General features: G+C 47.4%; 1 protein-coding gene across 4 annotated transcripts in view; it reads left to right on the forward strand.

Annotated features, from left to right (window-relative positions):
- Window positions 1-26,774, forward strand: part of ARHGAP19 (Rho GTPase activating protein 19) — a 368,551-nt gene that overhangs the window by 33,233 nt on the left and 308,544 nt on the right. The gene's annotated exons all lie outside the window — the stretch shown is intronic.

Raw genomic sequence — 26,774 nt, forward strand, 5'->3', positions numbered from 1 at the left:
TCAGTGTTCAGGGATGTTGGTCTGCAGATTCGAATTTGAATCATCAAATGTGTGAGGAATCTCGGGTGGAGCCGGCCACCAGACGTCCGTTATGTTGCCATGTGGGTGAATAGATGTATGGGTGGAGTGGTGGATGTATGGGTGGGGTGATGGGTGACATGGTGGATGTGTGGGTGACATGGTGGATGTATGGGTGGGGAGTGGATGGATGAGTGAGGGGATGGATGGTGAGTGAAGGGGTGAATGGATGGTGGGAGAGAGGATGGATGCATGAGTGGAGGGATGGATGGGAGTGGATGGATGTGTGTATGGTTGGAAGGGTAGATGGATGGGTGGAGGGGTGGATGGATCAGTGAAATGGTGGATGGATCAATGGGGGGTGGATGGTGGATGAGTCGGTGGGTGGATGGATGAGAGAGGTGATGGATGGATTGATGTATTGATGGGTGAAGGGGTGAATGGATGGATGAGTGAAGGGGTGAATGGATGGATGGATGGATGAGTGAAGGGGTGGATGTGGGGATGGATGGATGGATGGATGGGTGATTGAGGAGGGTGGATGGACGGGGGGATGGATGGAGGAGTGAAGGAGTGGATGAGTGGTCAGTGGATGGATTCATGAGTGGGTGGATGAGTGGGTGGATGGGTGAAGGGTGGATGGATGGATGGATGGAGGGAGGGATGGGTGGCTGGGTGAGGGGGGAATGGAGAGAGAGGGGGAGGATGGATGGATGAGTGAGGACATGGATGAATGATTGGCAGAGTGGATGGGCAGGTGTGTGCATGGATGGGTGAGGAGAGGAGCATGAAGATGGATGGGTCAGAGAGTGCATGCATGAGTGGGGGGGAGGGTGGAGAGCGGGATGGATGGGTAGATGGATGAGTGGGGGGTTGAGTGGGTGGACGGATGAGTGACTGGGTGGATGGATGAGTGGGTGGGGGGGATGGCTGGATGGGTGAGAGGGTGGGTGGTTGGATGGATGAGTGAATGGATGGATGGGTGGAGGAGTGAATGAATGGGTGGAGGAATGGATGAATGAATGGATGGATGAGTGGAGGAGTGGATGGATGAGTGGGAGGATAGCTTGGGTGAATGGTTGGATGGATGGATGAGTGGGTGGATGGATGGGTGGAAGAGTGGATGGATTGGTGAGGGGATGGATTGGGTGAAGGGATGGATGGATGGATGGATGGATGGATGGATGGGTGAGGGGGTGGATGGAGGGAGGGATGGATGGATGGGTGAGATGATGGATGGAGAGGTGGATGGGTTTGCAAGTGGTTGAAGGGGTTTGGATGTGGATGGGGCTCAGATGGAGGGACGGAATGAATGGTGGGGGAGTTGGTGGATGACAAGGTGTACATGATGGATGGGGAGGGTTGTGATGACTTCCTTTGCTTTCTTGGTGCCATGGGAGCTGTGGTTCAGAGTGTAAGGTATTTGAAATGTTTGGCTGCTCCCTTGCCTATCTGTTACTGTTCTGTATTCTATGTGTGCTCATGTGTGGATTCTATGCATCATGCGTGACCTTTTGCGTGACGTCCAGCTGCTACTTGAATGCGGGGCCCCCATGGGCAAGGTCGGGTTCCATGTTTTGGGTTCCGCTTGGTGAAGCACCCATGGTGTGTTCCCTATAGTGGGTTCATCATGGCGGTCCTCCCTTTGGTTCACTTGTGCATGGTGCTTTACATCCTACAATGTATTTGTTTATTTGTTGGGGAGTTTGTGAGATTGGGTTCTCAGCACTTGCAGTGTTGAAGACTAGGTACCGTTCAGGACTGGATGTGGAGCACAGCCTGAGGATGGCAGTGGCAGGGATCCACCCACAGATTGAGAGTCTAGGTGTGGCTGGGCACCGGCACACCCGTCACATTCATGTTGGTGGTGTTGTTGTTGATCAGTGTCCTGTGTAAGGCAGGGCATCCTAGTGGGGAGAATTTTCGCACATTTTGTCTTGGAGGATTGTGTTTTGAGATGTGTGGTACGCCTCTGTCGGTTCGCCACACCCACTCACAGGCCTGCAGTTTGCTAGGCACTCTTGTTGTGTTGAGCATTGTTTGCCGGATATGGCCCGTGGTGTGCGCGTGGCAGTCGAACATGTGGTGTGCCGGATTCCCGAGGTTTCTGTCGGGTGGTGGGGGGGCCCAACATCTGGGGGAATTCAGCTGGGGGGCTCAACCTGGAAAAGTTTGAAGACCTCTGGATTAGTGGTTCCACAATTGGATGTTTGGTTTACTTGTCAGACCCTAGTACAGTGCACTGAGTGTGCCCAGGGCGTGTAATTCCAAATGCTGCTAGTGGGCTTGCAGCACTGGTTGTGCCACCCACAAAAGCAGCCTTGTAAAATGTGTCTAAGGCCTGCCATTGCAGAGCCTGCGTGCAGTCTGGTACTGGCATGCTGACTGGGCAAGTGCACCCACTTGCCAGTCCCTGAACCTTCCCCTTTCTTCATATCGGACACCCCTATGGTAGGCCCAAGGGCTGGGTGCATTGTAAGTCTAAGGTAGGACAAGCACTGATGTGTGTAGCATGTCCTAATAGTGAATAACAGCCATTTTCGTTTTTCACTATTGCAAGGCTACCTGTTCTCCATAGGCCAGAATGGGCTGTTAGAGTTATTACATTTTATAATCCTAACTGTCTTAGAGAACATGGTAGAAATTCGAGTTTAGTATGCCTGGACTCAGAATAATAAAATACATCTTTTAGTGAAGTTTATTTTAATATTCTGTGTTTGCAAATACCTCTTTTAAATAGTAGGTATTTGCTTGCCTAATCATTTGAGCCTGCCTCTGCTAGGTTGTGTATTCCTTTGTCTGTGTTTGTGAGTGACAGGGCTGGGGGATTCCAGGAGACAGGCTGGGGCAGCCCAGTGGTGAATAGAGAGATCTGCATCTAGATGGGAGCGAGGAGTTCCACCTGGGACCTGAATAGGGCTGGGCCTTCCCTCTACAATGCCGGCTCCACCCCCTTTGGTGCGTCTGATGTCTCTGCCCTGCACAATGAAAGAAGAGAAGGAAGACTGTCAACAAAGTGCTCCAGGACTGTACTTGCCTTCCACAATGCTAGCTCCACCTCCTGTGGGGCGCCTGAGGTGCCTGCCCTGTGCTGTGAAAGGAAAGGAGAAGTCTGGTAAACAGAGTGCTTCAGAACAGGTTTGGATTAGGCACAGGCCCCTCTCCCCTCAGAGAACAAAGGATTTAGGGGTACAAGTATTGGGACCCTGATCCCATGAAAATAGATCACTTCTGGACTTACAAGACGAAACCTCTGCTGAGGAGAAGGAACCTGAAGAAACTGAGGAGAGACTATTCCAAAACTGAAGTGCTGCTTGGGGGATTGGCCTGCAGTGGTTGCCTGACTGCCAAAGGGAGGAGAAAGAACTTTGTGGACTTTTCTTTCAACTTGTGCAAAGATCTCCAAGGGCTTGGAAGAGAGCTTGCCCCCTGACCGAAGTCCCAGGACCAGTGGGCTTCACCAGTCTTTGTGAATTGCTGCTGGAAACAAGTGGCTACAGAGGCAGGGATCTGTGACCGACTCTCACGACCTGCCTGGTGTCCTGTAGGCCCCACATCGAACAACGCAAGCTCTGTGCTCACCGACTCCGTCCTGAGCCCATCACCGAGCCTGCACCGCGACTGGTAGACACCGCAACGTGCAACGCCTTGCTACACCGAATCGAACTGGTCTGACTGACGCGGTCACTGGTGCTGACTTCGAGTCCTGTGACCTCACCGGAGTTGGGCACCGCCTCGCACGCTTCACGACGCACCGCCCGACTCTCATCGCTGTCCGGACTGATCGCCAGCTCCCGAACTCCGGCTCGTTAGCCGCAACGCAAGCCTTGGATCCACCGACTCTGTCAACGGGCCGCTGCCTGCACAGAATTGAGGGACAACGCGTCCTGCAACGCTTCCTTACTGCACCGCGACGATCACCGGAACCGGCTCGCACATCCGTGCTGGCCGCCCCAAGTAAAAGATACTGTGACTGAGTCTGTCGACATTGGAGTGGGACCGTACCGACGCGGTCCGCTGGATCTGCTAGACTCTGTTATTTTCAACAACGCTGTAGCCGGACCAGGCTACCGACTCGCACAGAACCTTAATTTAAGCCTTTTTACAAGTACTCTTGAAATCTAATAGTACTGTGGATTCCTTTTGTCGTTTATTGGTCTTGTGGTAACTCTATATAAAATATGCTTATTTTTGATCTAAAACCTTGAGTAGTATCCATTCGTAGAGTTGTCAATGGGTTACTGTATGTGGTCACAAATGCTTAACTTGCACTGCCTCTGAAATAAGTCTTGACTGCTCGCGCCACGCCACCTAGAGGGTGAGCAGGGGTTATTTTAGGAGTGTAATACCCCTTACTCTAACTAGAGGAGAGGGTCCCTATTTGTCACAAGTACCTACCTGTGCCAACTAGAGACCCCCAATTCTAAGAATGCCCAAGTCACACCTGACCCACTCTCGGAAGCTCCTCTTCATCGGAGCGTTTCTGACACAACACAGTTTCGGGATTATCCTCGAACAGTGAGTCCGGGATATTTGGGCTATGATTCCGATCTTGCAGCCTGTATCCCGGATTTCGGTCAGGATGACACTATCCTAGGTTTCGGTCAGGATGACCTTGAGGCTGCTGGGCCTCATGGCCTCCTGCATCCTGATGGTTGAGCATGCCAGGTACAAACCATGCTTGCACTCCTTTTGTATTTCCTCAATAATTAATCCATGGGTACACGTGTATTCATATCTTCATTCTTAGTTTATTGGTAGCGAAGATTTTTCATCTTTTTCAAAAAAGTTCATCTGAATATTTTTACTTCATATTCATACTTGTTTCATAATTTTTTCATTTGCCCAATGCATTTCAAGCATATAGCCCTTCATCAGGGGACTTCTTTATATCTGAAAACAGTATCATGTGCAATTATCAGTACTGTACATATATATAAGTATCTCACACACATTCTTATTCCAAATCTCATAAGATTGTCCTGACTTAATAAGCGTTGTGAAAGCTGTAAGATCTGTGCACACATTCACCTTATATCCCAGTGTGGTGTAAGATATGTGTGTTCGTCATAACGATCTTATCGCCATAAAGTTTACACTGACCTTTTAATTACTGTAGCGGTTTTCGTAGTACTGTCAAATAAATAAGTCGGCGTTATATTTCGGAATAAACAGGCATCCTTAAAATAAATGTCAGAGTACACAAACTGTGTAACAAAAAACGTCCATACCAGTCTTACCTATTTGTTGTTCAAGTTCGCCCTTTCTTTGCTACTCGCTACCGTCGGCGTGCGACGCTCTGTCTCACGTTTCTATGGTTTCTACTCTGTGCGCATACTAGTCACGTGGATAGTAATAGAAATAGAAGACGTACCAACGCCCTTGTACTATGTTAAGAGCGTGATCTGTTTCTATGGCAACTAGGATTCAAGTAACTTTATTGTTACACATCAATATGTTGTGTCTTTACGAATTTGTGAGTACGTAGGTTCACACGGGCGTGTATAATGTGATGCGCTCGATTTAAGCATGTCAGTGTTTTTGTAAAAATGGATCAGACTGTATAACGATGTGCGCGTGTGAGAATTCAACATATACAAAACTACTTCGTAAACCATGTCATAGTGACTACCCATGCCTTATAATATTAAATAACAGAAATACACCTGACATTTACTGTTCAATTCTAATATCGTCCATTAATCTCATAAGAAACAATTTAGATCCATCCTTTCATTGAGACCCAACGGGTGCAGAGTACATAAATGGTTAATCCAAAAAATGTCCCTTCTCAACAGATGACTGTTATTGTCTCTTCCTGGTAGTATGGCCACTTTTTCCAAAATACAGATTTTTAGTTGACTTGCGTTGTTTGGCTTCATTAAAATGTACTGCCACTGTAGATTTTGGGGTCTTCAAACGGATGTTACTTTTATGTTCGACTATTCTTGTTTTAATCTTTCTTTGGGCCTTTCCCACGTATGCCAGGCCACGTGGGCATTTTAACATATAGATAACATTGTTTGTGTCACATGTTCCTGATACTTTCAACTTTACTGGCGTGCCTTTTGTGGGATGGTTAATGGTATTGGTCTTGATGATAGCCGAACAATTTCCGCAATTGTGACATGGTAATGTACCCCTGTGTTTATTTTGTTAGGTCGAGGTAATATCCGGTCTGCCGAAGGCAGAACCGGAAGTCCGAGATTTTATGTTGCTTAGTGGGACTATTAGACCCGCCTCTGCTTTTGGCTCTCTCCTATTGGCTGGCTTCCTAAATGGAGGCCAGCCATTAGAGGAGAGAGCCGTCCCTCCGAATAGGCTCCGTCTTTTTCGGATTTGGGGGCGTAAGTTTTGCTGTTCTTTAGACAGTGACGTCGTCTGTCACTCAAAACAGCAAAACGACGCCCCCGAATCCGAAAAAATCGGAAGCCTGCAGCCGCCATTTTCTTTCCCCGCAGTGAAGGTGAGCCTCGAGCCTCTGCCCCCGTTTGTGCCGTTTTTAGTGCTCCTGCACCCCTGTTTGTGCCATTGTTCGGTCCCTACTTGTGCTCCCAATCAACGTGTGATTAAATCTTTCAAATAAGGATTATTGTAGCTCCGTAACTCGTACAAAGTCCTGCTGTCCAAGTCACACGAGCCTTGGGGCATACTAAACTCCTCTGTGATTGAAGCTACGGTTGGCACCAACCAACTGTCCCAAATGGGGCTTCCGGTGAAAAACGTTGCATGAAAACTCCCATCGCGAGCATTCTGTTAAACGCTCAGCATTTCTTGGCTTTTAATCACGGTGTATTATGTTGCTTTACAAGTGTCGTTAGGGGTAGCAGGTGATACTGCCTTCAGGGCGCTCCGATGTTAGCGCTGCTCCCCCCTTCCATGGTGGATGGGGGCGACCGCTGAGGAGAAACTTCGTTGATGTCCGGCAGGAGCTGTCAGGGGCCGCCGGGGGGCGATGCGGCCAGACCGAGGGAGTAGCGGAGGGAGCCGGAAGGCCAGTGCCTGTCCCCGCTGGTAGCTCTCGCCACCTCGGGCCTCTCGTTTGTGTACAGCGCGCCGGGAGCCACCAAAATGCCGGTCCGTAGAAGCGGGGGGCCCCGGCCCCCACTCAAGGTAGGTGTCGCCCTGTGTTTGTGAATTTGGGGGCGGTGAGGGGGCTCCGTCGGTCGGCGTGATCCGAACAAGTGTTCCCAAGCTGCCATGAACCTTGTAGCGCAGGACAGACCGCCACTGCGCAGGGCAGCGGCTCGTGAGACGGCAAGTGGTCTGTGCAGTTCTCTCAGCTGGGATGAAAAACTAATATTTAGAAAGAGAGACGGCTCCGGCCAAACTTATTTGATGCACCCAGCAGCCTTATGTAGACGTCTATCAAGGCGACGTTCGCGTGCGTGTATTTTTAAAGAATTACTTTGGGAACCTTGCATTGCCCCGTTGTGTACCTGCAGAACTGACTGCGCCCTTCATCTTTACCATGTCGATCTAGAGCTCGATTTAGGTGTAGAATAACGCATTCGGACCGGTCATGTTCAGCTGAGAGCTGAGTAATTCACAAGTGCTTGCCGAATGTGCGCCTCTTTATGTCCTACCCATCACCTGTATTTCTGAAATAAAAAAAGAGCGTCTCGCCTCCATATTTATTTACAGTAGTCATTGTCTAGCGCTTCCCCTCAATTTGTCTTTCAAACTCACGGAGGGTGCCATCTGCTCGCCTTCTGAGACCCAGATTGGTTGCTGAGTGCACGAGGCACCGGCTGCGGAGCAGTTCCAGCTGGGTGCACTCTTATAGCGCCTACAACCGGTTGGGGCGCACAGGTCGGGACTTAGGTCTCATTTGCCGTCGCTTTTGACATTTAGTGCGTTATCTTGCTTTTGATGCACATTCATGTTTGTTCCTAAATGTTAAAAGAAATACCTTTCACTGGGGCAGTCCCCGATGGGAATGCATTTTGACTTGGATTGTGCTGTCGTACGATAGCCCCTTTTATTTACCATCAAAGTACCTGCTCTTCTCTGCTGTTTAACAGCGCATGCAGTGCCAGTGTTACTTTTTTCAGTATCGGCCCTTCGAAACAGGACTGCTGTACCAGTACTTTATATGCAAACTCTTCTCACTTCTGCGGCTGGGCTGTGCTCATTTTTTTGTGTGGGTGGTGGTGGGAAGGAATGTGTGTGTTTTTTCTCCGATTCTAGATACAGACTTGGCTTAACTTGGGATATTGTTGAACTGAATTCTCAAACCCATTTGACCACATTTTGGTTATGGCTATTAATTTACTCTCAAAGTGGCCCGCACATGGATACAGCGAAACCAGCAGATTAGTAAAACTGCACTTTTTTGTCACATTTAAACGTGACAAAAATGTGACAAAAAAGTGCGACCATTATCCAGGGATGACCACTTAACGATCGTTTAAGTACCTTTAAAACAAGCATTTACAATGCAACGGTTTCGCCTTTGGAAAAGTTAGAGCGATTGGCAATGTAAAGGACAATGCCATTTATTTATCTGTTTTCAAAACCAACACAAATACAAATGTTGTCATTTACAATGCCAATAGCTCAAACTTTTCCAAAGGCGAAACCGTTGCATTGTAAATGCTTGTTTTATCAAGTGCCTAAGCCAAGTTCCAAGATCAGCTACTGAGCTAGTTAACCACATCTCCTTTTCTTGTCATGAATTATGCTAATGTGCTTCCTGTCTTGAAGACGTGAGTTTAGGGATGCATTGGAATGGCAGGTTGATTTTATGTCAGCTAGTAGCTCTGGGTGAATTGTAGGAGATTGAACTCATCCATGGTGGTATGATCTTCTCCACACTGCCAGTGTGAGTGTGCTTAATGTCTAGTCACGCGCAGGGATGTACTGCAATCGGACTCCATCAACAAGAAAGGGGTAATGTACTAACTTGCCTGCCTGTCCATCCCAACATGGATGCCTATGGCCAATTCTGCTCTTTGGATAAATTGACTGAACTTGGGCATACTAACACACTACAAATGGTTTGAAAAACATATGCCCCACAACTGATTCAGCTTCATGTGATGCCATATAAATATAGGTATACATTAAAAATTACAGTGCCTGCCTAAAAGGGGGGATTCTTTCAATTCTGTGTTTTCACTTAATTTCCATCTTGCTGACTCGTTTGGAATGGAGTAGTTAAACAGGAATCTGGCCATTTTCCTTATCAGGCTATTCTTTTTGTGGAGGATGTGGCAAGCGATCTAATTAGTGAGGGCATCAGTTCCCTACAGCAAAGTAAACTCATACCCGGCTGCCACTAAAAAGGGTGTGTCCATTTTGTAACCAGGAATGTATAAAAACCAGTCGGACAGTAGCTTCAAATTATTCCCCATTTTTGGTAGAACACTTTAAATCAAGGATAAAACCCCAACACTTATTTTCGGCTAGTTAAAACCCCAATCTAAGCATACCCTCCTGATTTAGCAACCTCTTTTAAACAAGGAGCTAAGCTTTGAAACAAACGCCTATGCCTGGTTCTTATAAGACTACCAGTAGGCCTTGTGAATACTACTTTTCTCGGTCAATTGGTAGTGGATCTTGGCAACTGTTGCAGCTGACAGGAGGTCTTTTTACAGCAAAGCTTTTGACATCGGCAATGGCAGATTGCAATATTGATTAAAGACTATCGTCAGGCGGGTGCCGGGGGAGCAAGCAGACAGCGGGGCTGCTGGCGCTGGTAACTGCTTGGAAGTGACCCTAGCTCCTCCCTCCCACGAGGATGATGGCGGCAGGTAGCCAGCGTTTCAGCATCTCCTGCCTCATGTGAGCAACCTGTGCAGTTCGATGAGGCGGTTCGGCGGATTTTGTGGTCCTGGCAGTTTATCGGCGTCCATTTCGGTCTTCTGCATATAATTCATGCTTCCCGGGGCGAAAATCCTCTCGGTGCCTAGTCGGAGGACGGAGAACGGAAGGCGTTGTCCTAGGAGGCCCCGCAGGTCTTCCCTCAGCAAAGATCAGCAAAGCAGTGGCAAGAACAAGAGCCACTCTCTCCAAATTCCTGCGGATTCAGCTGCGGCGGTTTGCTTGTAGCCAGTGGCGTAACGAAACTTGAGGGGGCCCCCCTGCAAAGCACATGGAGGGGGCCCCCCCACACCCCATGGCAGCCCAGCCCACCACCTACCACTTTGCCCTACCACGGGTCAAAATTCAGGATAAGAGGTCAAATTTCAGGCCATAACTTCGGGACGAAAGGTACGTTTTACAGACACATCAGAGCAGGTCGTGCAATAGTATACAAGTAAGCACATCGATATCCAAACATATTCAACCATTTGCAAACCTATCCATCATGTATCCTCCTATCTATCATTTCACTCATCCATCTGAGCACCTTTCTTGATTGTGTGCGTGTCACAGGCACAGCAGCACACACTGCACTCTCCCACAGGGCGACAAATAGCTGCAAAGGCTGGAGCTTTCCAGGTAGAAGTCGAATGATCAGGTGATCGAGGGAGGCTAAGATGCCAAAGAACAGACAGGGAGGTGAGGCTGAGAAGCATAAGACACACTGTTTGTTTTACTTTTATTGCCGGCCGGGCCCCACCATGATGCCCTCCCTGATTCCAATCCAAATTATCCGATAATTCTGATTACCACCTTGCCACACACTGAGTCTCCGACTGTCCTCGCCACCACCCACGGACACTCCCCTGCTGCTACTAGGCTCGGCCGCAGACTCACCTGACCTGAGGGCTGGGCCTGGCCTGCAGCTCCAGAGTTTGGCGCAAGCAGTACGGGCAGGCAGCAGAAGGCATGGGCAGGCAGGGCAAGGCTAGCCAGGCAGGGGCCAGGGGGCTAGTAATACATTAATTTAAATTATGGCCCAGTGACGGATTCGAACAGTGAGTCCTGCGTAGGGGCGTGATTGGGTCTTCTTGGGAATGGATGCCACACCTCAGTCTCACTCACACTTTTGATTGCACGTGCTCAATGCGCATGTCAGGACAAATTCAAATCAGGGCATTGGTCACCAGCCCTGCCCCACCCCGAAGAACGCACATACGCGTCCCAGAAGCAACTGCGTGCGGCACGCCACGCGCACCCACCCTGACCCACCATAACGATTTAATATAAAGAGCCTTAGAGGCCAGGCAGGGCACCATTTATTAAGAGCCTCATGGGCCCCGGCCAGCCACCATTTATTAAGAGCCTCAGAGGCCCCGGCTGGGGCCCGCACGTGCAGCAGTTGTTGTTGCGCCCCATTTAATTCATGCAGACTGGGGCAAGCCTCTGCGCACGCACCATTTAATTCGAGATTAGCTTCTGTGGCCCGCCTCCCTGCGGGGGCCCAGTCATGCATGCCTTGCGCACCATTTCATTTATTAAAGGTGCTGTGCACACTGCGCACCGTGCACCATTCAATTCAGGATGAAGTAAGTGCTGTGGGGGCCTGTGTTACACCCCTGCCTACAAAGGTTACATTCCGGTCCTGATTCTTTAATATGCCTACTCCGGTTTAAAACGTACTCAGTTGGGCAGTTAAACTGTGGAAATGCCTTTCTGCCGGGACTCAGGGAGGAGTCACCACACCTTGATTCTACAAACATCTAAAAACTTCTGTAGAGCATATTATGGCCAGTTTGTGGGTCCTAACCACGAATGAAGATCTTAGGGGCATATTTACGAAGAAGTGACAGAGTGCGGCATTAGCCTTCTTGGCTTAACGCCACGCTTTGCCACTTCTGAAACACAGGGCTGCACAGTATTTACATCAATACAGAGCAGGCCTTCAAATCCCCCTGCGCTGCTGCTAATTTCAGATGCCTAGAGCCAACGTAGGCACCCTTACACCATAGGGTTGAAAGTGACAAACAATGGGATAGTGAAAACAGAATAAATAAATAAAACCACTTACCTTGACTTGTCGCATCGCCAAACCCCCGGGGCCCCAAATTTATGAACATGTAATATCTGCGCAGCTCTACAGACAAAAGCTCTCAGAAACACAGTCTGGAAACCCCATACAGAGGAGAGGGGGACAAGATAAATCACAATAAAGGGGGCCCAGGTGGAGAAAGGAAGAGCAAAAGAGGGAAAGTGGAAGAGAGAGAGAGAGGGGCAGGAAGGAAGAGAGAAAGGAAGGACATACGAAAATAAGGACTGAACTGTTACAAGAAGGAAGGGCAAATAGGATTTAAGACTAGAGGCAAGGATGAAAATATTGACGGATGGAATGGTAAAAGAATATTTACATGATTGGGCGAAAGAAAGTATGGAAGGATTGCTAAAAAAATAGGATGAATGAGTAGTCAGGAAAAAATCCTGGATTGAAGAGTGAAAGGATGGGTGTGTGGATTAATAAAATAGGGTGAAATAATGGGTGGATGCATGAAATAGAATGCATGGATGGGTAAAAGGATGGATGAATGGTTGAAAGGTTATGGTCGAAGAATGTAATGATAAAAGGGTGGATGGGTGAAAGACTTAAATTCTGGAGATATTGATAGAGAAAGGAGGGATGAAGGTACCTCTTCTTGGTTGAGAAGGGCGTTTTTGCTTCACTCTCTCGAAGACATTCTAGGCATACATCGAAGTGAGGGTGCATTTTACATTTCTGCCTACTCCCTTGTACTATTTCCTGCATGGTACTGAGAGAGCAAGCACACCGAGTGAGCAAAATAAGCGGTCCCAAACGTATCTATCGTTTTTCATTTCCTCCTTTGCCTCTGCCTTTCCTCTTTCTCCTCAAGTGTCTCCCTTGTCATCTTTTCGGATCATATCTTGCCTCCTCACTATGTTAGCCTTCTTTGAAATTGACAGCCCCCCCTTACCTCTCACTTCATTCTCTTTCAGGTTATTTATGCGCGTGTGCCGCTGATGCTTCTGTGCAGTCTCAGATCAAACTTTAGGAGGCGATACACTGCAGTTTAAATAACTTAATGTGACAGTACGAGGATGGCACCGGGGAAAGCTTATTGCCCCCTCCCGACACCCCCGGCAGCTGATAAAGGGGTCAGGTCACTACTCCGTGGTCCAGTGGGGTAGCCAGAGTGTCAAGGTAACTAGTGTACTGTAAGGAAAGAAGAGGGAAATTGGCCCTGCGCCGTCCACTGACACTCTTTGAACTGTGAAAAACAACAATAACCATCGTGGGCCCCTCTAGGCCCTCTTGCCACTGCACCTGCTGCACCATTGGAAGCTGTGGCCCTTCTTTGGTTGGTGTCACTTCGCTCTAAATTATGACGTGATACCCCAACCATAAAAGCTGTTTCGCAAAATAAAAAATGACAGAGCGGTGATGCTGTCCCATGGGGATGTGCTATCAGTATAAATGGGAACAGTCACAGTGTGGGTGTTATGACTGTTTGAAAATCCTCCGCCATGCCCGAGGCACGGCCAGCTCCTTGTTGGTATTCACTGCCAGTACAAGGTTACAACTTACAAGATCATTCACTCTGCCCCCACAGCACCTACTCCGATGGGAGTCCATGCAGTCTGTATCTGGTCTACGGTACGGCGGATTACAGACATGGCTTCTGCTGCTAATAATCTGTCTGGGAGTCTTTCACTCACTCACTCGCGCTGCACATCTAACTCTCTCACCTCGCTCTTGGCCAGGATGGGTCACCCCCTTCGCAGCCCTCCATCCCCCCAAGCCTGGGAAATACACCTCACTCACCACACCACTTTGTTTGTACCAACCCAGCTCACTGCCTGAGCGCCCCAGACTTGATTTTACACTCACCCCATCGCCCACCTTCCCAACACTGGGCCTTACACTGACTCAGCCTCACCCCACCCCACCCCCCCATCCTGGAAAATACACCTCACTCACCAGACTACGCCACTTTTTACCGACCCCGTTCACTGTCTGGAGCTCCCCAGACTAGATTTGACACTCACTCTCCAAGGGGGTGCTGCTTTACGCCGGAGGGAGATTGGAGAAGAGGCGGCAGGCGCTGCCCCCCTCCCAAAGATCTCCTACCACTGACTGACTCTTCCTTCTTCTGGGCTCACCAGAGGCATCCGCAGTTTATTGTGCTCACATTAAACGCTGCTGGAAAAAAAGGAAACAACGGAGCGTCGCCGGACACCATTTATTTACATAGCTGCCAAGGTTTCAGACGGCTATGTGTGTCATTTTCATATTTATGAGTTATTAGGAGTGACATTTTAACGACTGTGAGTGACACCTTCTCGCGAGCAAAATCAAGCAGTGAAGACAAGGGAAACACAAATATCTTAAATTACAACCATTTGAGCAATGAGAAACTCCAAGACATTAACTGCTGTAAAGTACAGGAAATGGAAAGGCACTAACCTAGCGCCCTTTTAACCTGAAGTGGTATGTAGGAGCTCCATGGAACTGACTGGTGATTGCTTGCCTGTGGTATCACTTTTCGGCGGGTGTCCCATTACATGCCACCTTTAAATGATGGCTTTCTGCTGTTTGGAATCCTTTCTGCTGGAGGATTCCAAACAGCAGAAAGCGTTCATTTTGAGGTGACATGTAATGGGACACCCGCCGAAAACTGATGCGGATGTAATCCGCCCAATCCCACTCCTCCTCATTCAGAGATTGGGCACCTCTCTGTGTGTTCGATGCTGAATCTACAGTAGTGCCACTGGTATACAAGAAAGCCTTGTAGGAGGAGTGTGGGTCATCAGCTGCTGCAATTTGGCATTCACGATGCAGAACATGGGGGTGCTGTCCATCTAAAAGTGCACTGGGAACCAACTTCGAGTTTCAGCGATATCGACTCTAAGCAATGGGAAATCAATGAATTTCCATGGCCCAAGAAAAAAAGGAATGTATCTTTGTAATGTAACTGTGGCGCATGTAAACGCTCCAATTACATCAGGTCGTGTTCGCACCTTATAATAAACTGCAAAAGAAAGCACGGCCTGGGAGAAAAGTCCAGGGGTGTTTGGAACACTGGCTGAATAGCGTGAACTAAACAAGGCCCCGCCTCTCTGGGGGTCTTGTGAAAAAGCCAACTGAATCTCCACTGTGACCCTCCTGGCACAGTAATTTTGGGGCACAGAGAAATTTCTATGAAAGAAGTACCTACGTGATAGATGAAGTCTTAATTCGGCACATGGCTGCAGGGTCAGTGTGACAGATCCTCCGACACCACAGTAGATCAGCAGCTCGGCGGAGCAGCTTAAGTTTGAATTATGCGGTTTTTCATTATCAATTTGAAATGGTCGAGTTGGCTGCAATAATTTCAGCGGGTAATAAATCAACAGAAGAACTTCAGACAAGCATGGTGTGGCCCGGGTGACGGTCGGTGCGAGGGGCCTGTGCAGCACCATTGCAAACGGCACCCTCATTCAATTGCGGGGCCACCCGAAAACCAGCCAGCCCAGAGACGGACCTTCCTCAAAGCTCCACGCTCCTGCAGCAGGATGTGACGTCCCCTCCGGCGCCGGCACGTAGCAGATACCTGACTGGGCCGAGCAGTCTAGTCACTGCCATGAAGAGCCTCAGAGGTCAGGCGGCCGTGGGCTGCGTGCGCGGCTGCGCACACCCTTTAATTTAAGGGGAGGCCGGGCACATCTAATTAATGAAGCCTTGAACAGGCTTGCTTGCAAGTTGCTGACTCCGATCATTGAGGGGCCCCCTGGAGCGCGAGGCCCCCCCCCGCACTGCGTGGGCTGCGGGGGCCTGTGTTACGCCCCTGCTTGTAGCTGCAACGATTCCCTGCCCAGACGCCAGCACCTTTCTAAACCGGGTCTCGCTTCTTTGTTGGCGGTGGCAGGTGAGCTCCGAACTATTTTTCTCAAAAGAGATAAGAAGGGGAAGAAGGGGAAGTCATAGTCGCACGGAATTAAAAACGAGATTATTTCTTCAGGAAAGGCATTCTCTTCGCCTGAATAATGAGCCAGCGTCATTGTTAAAACAAGTCAGGTCCCGGGCCGCGCTGTGATTGGCTGACGTCACGGGGGTGTCCCGGGCCGGCAGCCAATCACAGCGCGGCCCTGGAATGACGTCACGGGGTGTCCCGGGCCGGCAGCCAATGGCAGCGCGGCCCGGGACAAAGGGGCGGGGCTTAAAAAAAGCACCAGAAACGCCCCCGAATCGCGTTTTCGAGAGAAAACGCGATTGACAGCCTCTGCCTCCCAATGGCTAGCCTCCATTTATGGAGCTAGCCAATTGGAAACAGAGGCTGTCCTAACCTCACTATTAAAAACAACAGATTTCGATCTGGGAGGGGCTTCGCCCCTCGCCAGGTTACGAAACCTAAAAAGCGCAAAGAACGAGCGCTCCGATTAATTGAGTTTTTTTTTTATTATGAAGCAATAATCAGTGTAACATTAATCAGTTTCCATTTGCTCCCAGGTAAAAGCAAGAGTTAACTGAATGCAGTGCTTGCCTGTGGGATAGTTGCGTCAGAGATAACATGTACAGTGATGATATCCCTGTGAAAAGGGCAACGCAAAGTCAGACAGTGGGAGCTGGAGCTGCCCATGTGGGCCCAGTTGCATCACAGGCCCTGTGACTGGGTCTAAAGAACTAAAGTGTTTCATCTTGTGTATTTTGTAAACCACATGAGGAACTTTCATGTCTTGTCCTAAAAACAGATTTAAAAAAAGAACATAATTCGGCAGCCCCAATAAAGTAATACAAAATGAAGTCCTCCCACGCCGCCTGCAAGATGTCATGAAGGCCCTAGATTCACCTATATCTCAAATATTCAATGGTTTTGGGCTGAATGGGAGTCCTCTGAGGCATTGCGGCCTCTCTACTTCGTCCTCTCTACTTCGCAAGGGCCTGCATTATGCCTTTATTTTGAGAGTTTTATATAGCGCGAACAAGATCTTTGCAGATAACAGAGCGCTTTACAAAGGCAGGTGGAGGGCAGGGGAACAAGGGGGCATAGTGGGGAGGTAGCTCAACATGATCATGTACATAGCACCAATATAGTATATAACATAGTACCAATATAACGTATAGTACAGGTATGAGGTAGCAGGCATAGTTGGAGCGTAAGTCATCACCTGCCCCTTTAGTGAATCCATGCATAATCTTTGCGGCATTTGCTATTTGTAAGCTATTCAACAGAGGCACCAGAAACCAAAAGAAGTCGAAGACCCAAAATGCGGTGGTGCTTTGATTTTAATCGACGTGCTTTTTTCAGGAGCTTGCATCACTTTACCGCTTAAGCTAAAAGTTTGTAGCTTCAGTCTATGTATTTAGCATACTGGGGTATGCTGATTTCATACTCGCTAAACGTACCTGGATTTTGCAAAACGCACATACAGAACTAAACGCCTTCCCTATAGCTGTAATGGAATAGGAACCAAATCCGCTATCCAAACTCTGAGCTAATCTCTCTACCTACCAATTTGTGCTATTTGAACCCTCTACATGCTCCTTATGCAGTCCTCTACACAATCTCCGCTGCCCCCAGTCGCTCTGTAACCTCATTCTCTTAAAGTCAACCATGAGCATTCTTGTCCATTCTTGCTGCTTTCTATCTCCTATCCTTCTATCCCTTTTCTTTACCCTAACCTCTAACCACCATCACGTCACGAGTCCTACTCACCCCCTTCTTAGCCCAGGCTTCCTCTGGCCAACTAAATATTTTAACCCTACACTATTAAATCGCTCTCCGTGCAACTACATTTTCCCTACATATGTTTGCTTCTTGCTAGCAACTACCCTTCCGGCTTCACGATGGCTTGGGTCCTCACTAACTGCTTAGTAGATGTCTTTGCCCTCAAACTTTTTACCCTTTCTCTTGGCTTCAAAATCCTTAAATGACTAGCACTCAACAGTCTTATCGTCACCCCCAACAAAAATGGGGAACATAAAAAAAATTAAACTTATCTACTGTAGTGTAAGCAAGCAGTATCTCCACAATGTTTGTGGAGTCTGCGTGCCTCGTAGAGTATGATCACATATATTACTCTTGGGTTATAACTAGAAACTCAAAGCAATCCTCGCCCGCCTTTAAAGGGACCAATGCTGTTCATTTAGTATTTGGAGGCAGTGTACAGAAGAAGCACACCGACCGGCTCCCCGCTGACGGAATGCCAACATAGTCTGAAAGAAAAGAAAGGAAGCATATATCCCCTTTCAGCCCCACCCTGCGGATGCAAGCATCTATGCTTAAATGAATGAATTACTGTATGTATGCAGAACACATTCATGAGACTGAAAGATATCTTTTTGTGTATTTAACGCCCTCTAATGGCCAACTATATTATGTTTCTACAACTGAAGTAGATTTGGCCGTAAACTACAAGCCCATTTGGAGTTTCCACAGAATTTCGGCTATCTGCAGGAATTTTCTTAGGAGATTCCTGCAGTTCAGTTAGATTATGAAATGGGGAACAACACTGCAGGCCGGATTTTTCCTGAAGGCATTGTCTCGACGCTCCACCTGTGCCGTGAAAGAGGGCCGGTCACCGCCTGAGAAACAGTAGTGAGTGCAGGGTAGTGAGTGCAGGGTAGTGAGTGCAGAGTGCAGGGTAGTGAGTGCAGAGTGCAGGGTAGTGAGTGCAGAGTGCAGGGTAGTGAGTGCAGAGTGGTGAGTGCAGGTGCAGAGTGGTGTGTGCTGTTGAGTGCAGAGTGCTGTGTATTGGCAATGTAAATGACAATGCCGTTTATTTATGATTTAAAGAAAAAAAAAAAATGTCATGAGCAATGCCAATAGCTCTACCTTTAATGATGCCGAGACCATTGCATTGTAAATGCTTGTTCTTGTTTTGGTGATTCTTTTAACAGTTCCTTTAAGTTCTTAGTACATTCATATGCAAAAATTGGTCTGTTTTTAAATATCCATTGAAAGTCTTCTTCTAGTGCTAAGAGAGACCATTGCTTCATGATTGTTTTTTTTAATTTTTGTGCTTCTTGTTGAGAATTTTGAGACATATACCATTCTCTGTTCTTCTTCTTTCTTTTTGGTAGTTAGTAAATGGTTCCGTTGTAATTTGTCAGCTCATTCTGATGCAGGGATTACGGATATCGCTTAAATCAAGGTTATGCAAAGACAACGCGAGATTTACAGAACGCTGGTATGCTATACTGAACAAATGTTCATTAGATTTAATCTTGCTTGTCATCGAGGAACTAGCTAAATTAATTGAAGACTTAGTGAAAGAAGTTAACCTTTTAAAAGATGATCTAAACAAACTAACAACCAAGGATGAATGGGATCAAATACTGTTAGACACCAATAAAAAACTGCATGAATATACCAAGGAAATAAATGATAGAAAGCTAAGAACATTTAAAAGGGATACCACTGATTACCGCCTTAGGGAAGTATACTCATGGGCCGAGATATATGCTAAAAGACGTCAACAAAGACCAAACACAGACAAATCCACGGATGAGACATCGTCTGATGACTCACAACGAAGACAATCAACATTTGACAATCGAAGACAAAAACCAAGTCAATCTACAGAGTCACAGAGTCAAAGACCAAGTTCAAGAACCACAACTACACAGTCAATAACACCAGAAAACCCAGTACCTACTTTTTTATTGACAGGCCCAGAACCGCAAGTAGAACCCGGAGGAGCAAAAACACAGGCAAACATCGAATCAGTTTCCCAGCACACAAGGAGTCAGACACCATAGTAATAAATCTATCTCAACACAAATTGAGCAAATTAGAACTACAGATATTACAAAAAGGATCATCCTATGTTCCCACATACCATTCAAACTTACTAGAAACAAAAGTAAGCATGTACAAATTTCTAATATCATTAAGACTTCGACATTTCTTCAGCAATATAATTGAAAGATCAAACACATTGATGGGACTAAGGACAAAAAGCAAATTTATAGCACCAGCAAGCCACAAAGTACTAGATGCTTTTGAGAAAGTGGTAACTACAGAAATCGAGGACATATTCAAACGTCCAAGACCTAAATACACAAACATGTCACAAAAAGATAGACAAACCTTACAAAAACTAGCCAATAATCAATCAATCACCATAAGACAAGCTGATAAGGGTGGAGCATTAGTAATAATGGATACTAGTTTTTATGAAATGAATATAGAAAGACATGTTCAAGACAGAAATACGTACACAAGAATGTCAACAGATCCAACAAAGGAATTCACAAAGGTTCTAACTACCATTGTTCAAAAAGCAGTGAACCAGGGCACCATAGGCCAAAAAGAAAAGGAGTACCTCATCAAGGACAACCCTACCATCCCGTATATATACATGAATGCTGGTTCTTGGCAGTATGTACAAGCAGATCGAGGGATCTGGAAAGTCTCTTAAAGGGGGGTAAGGTAGCGGGACAGTCTTACTCTGGGCGGAGGAAGGGATACCCTAAGCACAGCTCTCAATCCTCGAGCTGGGGGGGTTCCGAGATGCTCGAGCCGCGGCAGCGCCAGCAGGCTCTCAGATGGTTCGACAGGATAGGCCGCGGCAGCGCCAGCAGGCTCTCGGAAGGTTTCAGCAAGGTAGGCCGCGGCAGCGCCAGCAGGCTCTCAGATGGTTCAGCAAGATAGGCCGCGGCAGCGCCAGCAGGCTCTCGGAAGGTTCAGCAAGGTAGGCCGCGGCAGCGCCAGCAGGCTCTCAGATGGTTCAGCAAGATAGGCCGCGGCAGCGCCAGCAGGCTCTCGGAAGGTTCAGCAAGGTAGGCCGCGGCAGCGCCAGCAGGCTCTCAGATGGTTCAGCAAGATAGGCCGCGGCAGCGCCAGCAGGCTCTCGGAAGGTTCAGCAAGGTAGGCCGCGGCAGCGCCAGCAGGCTCTCAGAAGGTCGTCGGGTTACGGATGAGTTCGTCTGGTGTCGGCCGTGACAGCGTCAGCAGGGCTTCCAGTCCAGGATACAACTGAAGTCTTAATCCAGGGTTGCCCCAGATATAGGTCTGGAGGTCTTTGAAGTCCGGACCCTCTCGCCTGGGGGTCAGAGGGGCCGGGATGATGGTGTCCAGACACCCAGCAGGGGGGTGGAGCCAGCGCCCAGGGAGGCCGGAGGGCGATCGATACCAGGCGTCCGGGGACGGCTGGAGGCCCATCGAAACTCCCCTTCCTCCGGGATCTGTCGAGTGGCTACTCGACCACCTGGGTGGATCTTGGTGCCTCGATGTCGGGGCTTCGCTGGGGCCTGGGCTGGGGCCGAGGCCACGTGGTTGTGACGTGGCGGGTCCAAGATGGAGTCGGGCACGGCCTCGTGCTGAGGCCGTGATGGGCCTACGCTGGGGTCAGGCCTGCGCTGGTGGACCGGGATGGTACCCCTGTGGGGTTGGGGCGTGCAGGATCGGGCCGAAGGGGCCGCCCGAGGTCTGGTGGAGGGCGGATATCGTCCTGGGCCCGCCATGCGGGAGGGGTAGGACCACGCCATGAGGCCGGGTCCAACACATGACACCAAAAATACATAAACACGCCACACTACCACCTTTGCGACCAATTGTATCAACCATGGGATCAATACATGAACCAGTAGGGAAATACATAGACAAGCATTTACAGAGTATTGTACAAAATTCCTCTACTTACATTAAGGATACCACCCATTTTTTGAACATACTGGAGGATGAAAAAATGAACTTCACAAAAAACATGATTATGGCAAGCATTGACGTAAAGTCATTATATACATCCATACCGCATGATTTGGGTATGACGGCAGTATAGAGTTTTTTTGATCCAGGAAGACAAACCACACGATCTGAAAATATTCCTTATGGAACTACTTCATTTCACGCTATTCCATAGTTATTTTAAATGGAAGGACAACTATTATGTGCAAGCGTCAGGGACCTCCATGGGTAATTGTGCAGAACCGACCTACGCGAATACATTCATGCACAGATTTGAGTTGGATCATGTATTAAACAATGAGGAATGGACCAGTAGCCTAATTTTGTACAAAAGATATATCGACGATATATTTGTACTGTGGAAAGGGAGTCAAAAGGACTTAGAAACCGCACTCCAAAATCTGAATACAGTGAATGAAAGAATCCAATTCACATTCTCTATACAAAAAGAAGTGATTTCATTTTTGGATGTACAAATAACGAACCTAGAAGGAACTGTCACTACTAGCGTATTCACGAAAACTACAGATAGGAACAACTTACTGCATTATAAAAGTTTCCACCAAAACTCACTCAAACAACATTTACCTTTCTCGCAACTTTTAAGAATAAAAAGAATTGCATCAACCAACGAATTATATATGAAACATAAAACAAACACTAGAGAAGTTCAAAAAAAGAGGATATCCCCAATCTGTCTTGGAATCTGCATCAGAAAGAGCTGACAAATTACAACGGAACCATTTACTAACTACCAAAAAGAAAGAAGAAGAACAGAGAATGGTATATGTCTCAAAATTCTCAACAAGAAGCACAAAAATTAAAAAAAACAATCATGAAGCATTGGTCTCTCTTGGCACTAGAAGAAGACTTTCAAGGGATATTTAAAAACAGACCAATTTTTGCATATGAACGTACTAAGAACTTAAAGGAACTGTTAAAAGAATCACCAAAACAAGAACAAAATAAACACGGGGTACATTACCATGTCACAATTGCGGAAATTGTTCGGCTATCATCAAGACCAATACCATTAACCATCCCACGAAAGGCACGCCAGTAAAGTTGAAAGTATCAGGAACATGTGACACAAACAATGTTATCTATATGTAAAATGCCAATGTGGCCTGGCATATGTGGGAAAGACCCAAAGAAAGATTAAAACAAGAATAGTCGAACATAAAAGTAACATCCGTTTGAAGAACCCAAAATCTACAGTGGCAGTACATTTTAATGAAGCCAAACACAACGCAAGTCAACTAACATTCTGTATTTTGGAAAAAGTGGCCATACTACCAGGAAGAGACAATAACAGTCATCTGTTGAAGGGAAATTTTTTGGATTAACCATTTATGTACTCTGCACCCATTGGGTCTCAATGAAAGGATGGATCTAAATTGTTTCTTATGAGATTAATGGACGATATTAGAATTGAACAGTAAATGTCAGGTGGATTTCTGTTATTTAATATTATAAGGCATGGGTAGTCACTATGACATGGTTTACGAAGTAGTTTTGTATATGTTGAATTCTCACACGCGCACATCGTTATACAGTCTGATCCATTTTTACAAAAACACTGACCTGCTTAATCGAGCGCATCACATTATACACGCCCGTGTGAACCTACGTACTCACAAATTCGTAAAGACACAACATATTGATGTGTAACAATAAAGTTACTTGAATCCTAGTTGCCATAGAAACAGATCACGCTCTGTTAACATAGTACAAGGGCGTTGGTACGTCTTCTATTTCTATTACTATCCACGTGACTAGTATGCGCACAGAGTAGAAACCATAGAAACGTGAGACAGAGCGTCGCACGCCGACGGTAGCGAGTAGCAAAGAAAGGGCGAACTTGAACAACAAATATGTAAGACTGGTATGGACGTTTTTTGTTACACAGTTTGTGTACTCTGACATTTATTTTAAGGATACCTGTTTATTCCGAAATATAACGGCAACTTTTATTTATTTGACAGTACTACGAAAACCGCTACAGTAATTAAAAGGTCAGTGTAAACTTTATGGCGATAAGATCGTTATGATGAACACACATATCTTACACCACACTGGGATATAAGGTGAACGTGTGCACAGATCTTACAGCTTTCACAACGCTTATTAAGTCAGGACAATCTTATGAGATTTTGAATAAGAATTTGTGTGATACTTATATATATATATATGTACAGTACCGATAATTGCACATGATACTGTTTTCAGATATATGCTTGAAATGCATTGGGCAAATGAAAAAATTATGAAACAAGTATGAATATGAAGTAAAAATATTCAGATGAACTTTTTTGAAAAAGATGAAAAATCTTCGCTACCAATAAACTAAGAATGAAGATATGAATACACGTGTACACATGGATTAATTATTGAGGAAATACAAAAGGAGTGCGAGGATGGTTTGTATCTTGTATTACAGGATCCATATTTTTCATTGATTATTAGTCAGTCCAGCAGCTCAGTTGGACTGCCACCCGATGCAACACCGAATTTGACAAAAACTTTTGTTCAACTTAATCAACTTAAAATACACTTGGAGTGCGGAATCAAAATCCAATTGGTTTATAATGAGCATGCCAGGTGGCATATGCAGGCTCTGCTGTGGGACCTGAAGTTCGTGGGTCCGATTGCGTCCAGATCTCAGAGGGCACTGCACGACAATTGCAGTGGTGGCTCACGAACCAGAATTGGGTCAACGTCAGATCCCTCTCCCTTCCCCTACCAGAAAACACAGTGGTGAAAGACGTAACCCTTTTGGGATGGGGCGGCCACATGGGAGAGGCGGAGATCAGAGGCCTCTGTTCTTCGGCGGAGTCTGAGCTCCACATTTACCTTCTGGAGCTTCGGGCGATCCGTCTTGCACTCAAAGCATTCCTTCCCTCTGTCAGGGGTAGAGTAGTGCAGGTGTTCACAGACAACACCACCGCCATGTGGTACTGCAACAAACAAAGGTGGGGTGGGTTCGTGAACCCTATGTCAAGAGGCACAAACTCCACTCGCGAAGAAAAGCGTCGCCTAGCGAGTGCCGCCTTGGAAATTCCAAAGCGAAGAATTGCTGACATTGTGTATTCTCTTCGGTGGCGACTAGATCCAAGGCTCTTCCCCACTGTTGCAAGAAGATCTTACACCACCTCTGAGTGAAGAGGCCATTCGTGATCCATCATGTACCTGCGGCTGAGTTTGTCCACCCTGGCATTCAGTGAACCTGCCATGTGTTGAACCACCAGGGATATGCCCTGATGTTTTAGCCATGTCCAGAGGCGGTCTTCTATATGCCTTTCCGCCTATACCACTTCTACCCAGAGTGCTAAAGATCAAGCATGACCGGGCCCAAGTCATTCTTGTGGCTCCGGATTGGGCATCAAGAGTCTGGTATCCCGAGCTGCTCAACATGGCCATCGATCTTCCGATCCGACTGCCTCTTCGGGAGGATCTTCTGTCGGAGCAGCAGGGGACAGTCCTCCACCGAAACTTGTCCAGCCTCCACCTCCTTGCGTGGAGATTGAGCGGCGGCAGTTGACGTCGTTTGAGCTGCCTCCCAAAGTCAGTGATGTAATATTGGCAACTAGGCGTCCCTCCACTAAGATGGTATATGCCTGCAGATGGAATACATTTGTGGCATAGTGCACAGCAAAGGCTGTGGATCCCCTTTCTGCCCCTCTTTCTGAGATACTCTTGATCCTCTTATCTTTGGCCCAGCAGGGCTGTGCTCTGGGCACTCTTAAGGGCTACCTCTCGGCCATTTCAGCATTCTTCCCGCTTCCTGATCAGCCTTCTCTTTTCAAGTACCCTGTTGTAAATAGATTTCTTAAGGGCATTCCTCCTATTCCCTTTGTAATGCCCCAGTGGGACTTGAACTTGGTTCTGACTTATCTTATGTGCGTTCCCTTTGAGCCACTGTATAACTGTCCTCTCAGACTTCTCACTTTAAAAATTACTTTTCTGATGGCCATCACCTCTGCACACAGGGTGAGTGAGCTACAAACTCGGTCTTCTAAGCCTCCATTTGTGGCTGTCCATCCGGACAAGGTCGTCCTTGGACCTAGACCTTCCTTTCTTCCCAAGGTGGTTACTTCTTTCCACATTGGCCAAATCATCACTTTTCCCACCTTTTTTCTGCCTCCGCATCCTTCGAAAGAGGAAGAGGCTCCACCGTCTGGATCCAAAATGTGCGCTTTCTTTCTACTTGGACTGCACCAAACAATTCCGGGTGGGAGATCAGCTTTGTTGGTTACGTGGGCGCTTAGAAAGGTCGGGCCGTGCACAACAGACCATCTCCAGGTAGGTCTTTCTGTGCGTCAAAGCCTGCTATTCTTTGGCTAAGAAGGAGCCTCCGGTGGGGCTGCATGCCCATTCCACTAGGGTGACGGCTGCTACTAGTACTTTGGGACGAAGAGTCCCCCCCCCCCCCCTAAATGACATCGGTCAGCCAGCTACGTGGGCATCGCTGCACATGTTTGTGACACTACTGCCTGGACAGCCAAGTCCGGAGAGACCGCTTCTTTGGCCATTCTGTTCTCCACAACTTTCTTGTGTGAACTTGGTTCGCAGACCCACCCTTCCGGGGTTGGTATTGCTGGGGTATCTATTCTAAGGTACGGAATCTAGAACTAACTGTTTCTTTCAGATGAACAAGTTACTTCCCTTTGGTAATGATATATCTGTAAGAAACATAGGTTAGTTATAGATTCCTTACCACCCCACCCATCCTCCCCGTTCTGCAAACTAACTTCTAGGGTTAAGGACATCCATTCAAGGCCCTAGTTTTGTGCACCAGTGGTCAGTGACTTGCATGGCTCTGCGCTTCTGGCGTGGAAAGTCGTGTACCGAACTGACGTCCGCACGCGAGAGTGGCTATGTAGCTACCGCAACGTCATTCCGGTGACCACCACCACCACGATGCCGACGATGCAGACGATGGACGCAGAGTCGACCGACGCCACCTTCCGACACACTGGGGTACTGCTGACTTAAAACTTTCTGGATTCAGTCTGACGCCTGGGGGTAATTCTAAGTTAAGGAATCTATAACTACCCTATGTTTCTTAAAGATTATCATTACTGAAGGGAAGTAACTTGTTCCACAGTGCCAGTATTGTGATGGCATACCTCTCCCACATTTGGTCCAAAATGTTGCTGTCATAACTCTGGGTGATTTTTGTGTGGGGTACTGGCGGATCTCCCCTTCTGTGGGACTTACACACAAGCAAAACTTCTACGGGTTCAGTGAGTCCCTTCTCGACCAGGA

The sequence above is a fragment of the Lissotriton helveticus genome, chromosome 5_1, assembly GCF_964261635.1.
Source record: "Lissotriton helveticus chromosome 5_1, aLisHel1.1, whole genome shotgun sequence".
Lineage (NCBI taxonomy): Eukaryota > Metazoa > Chordata > Amphibia > Caudata > Salamandridae > Lissotriton > Lissotriton helveticus.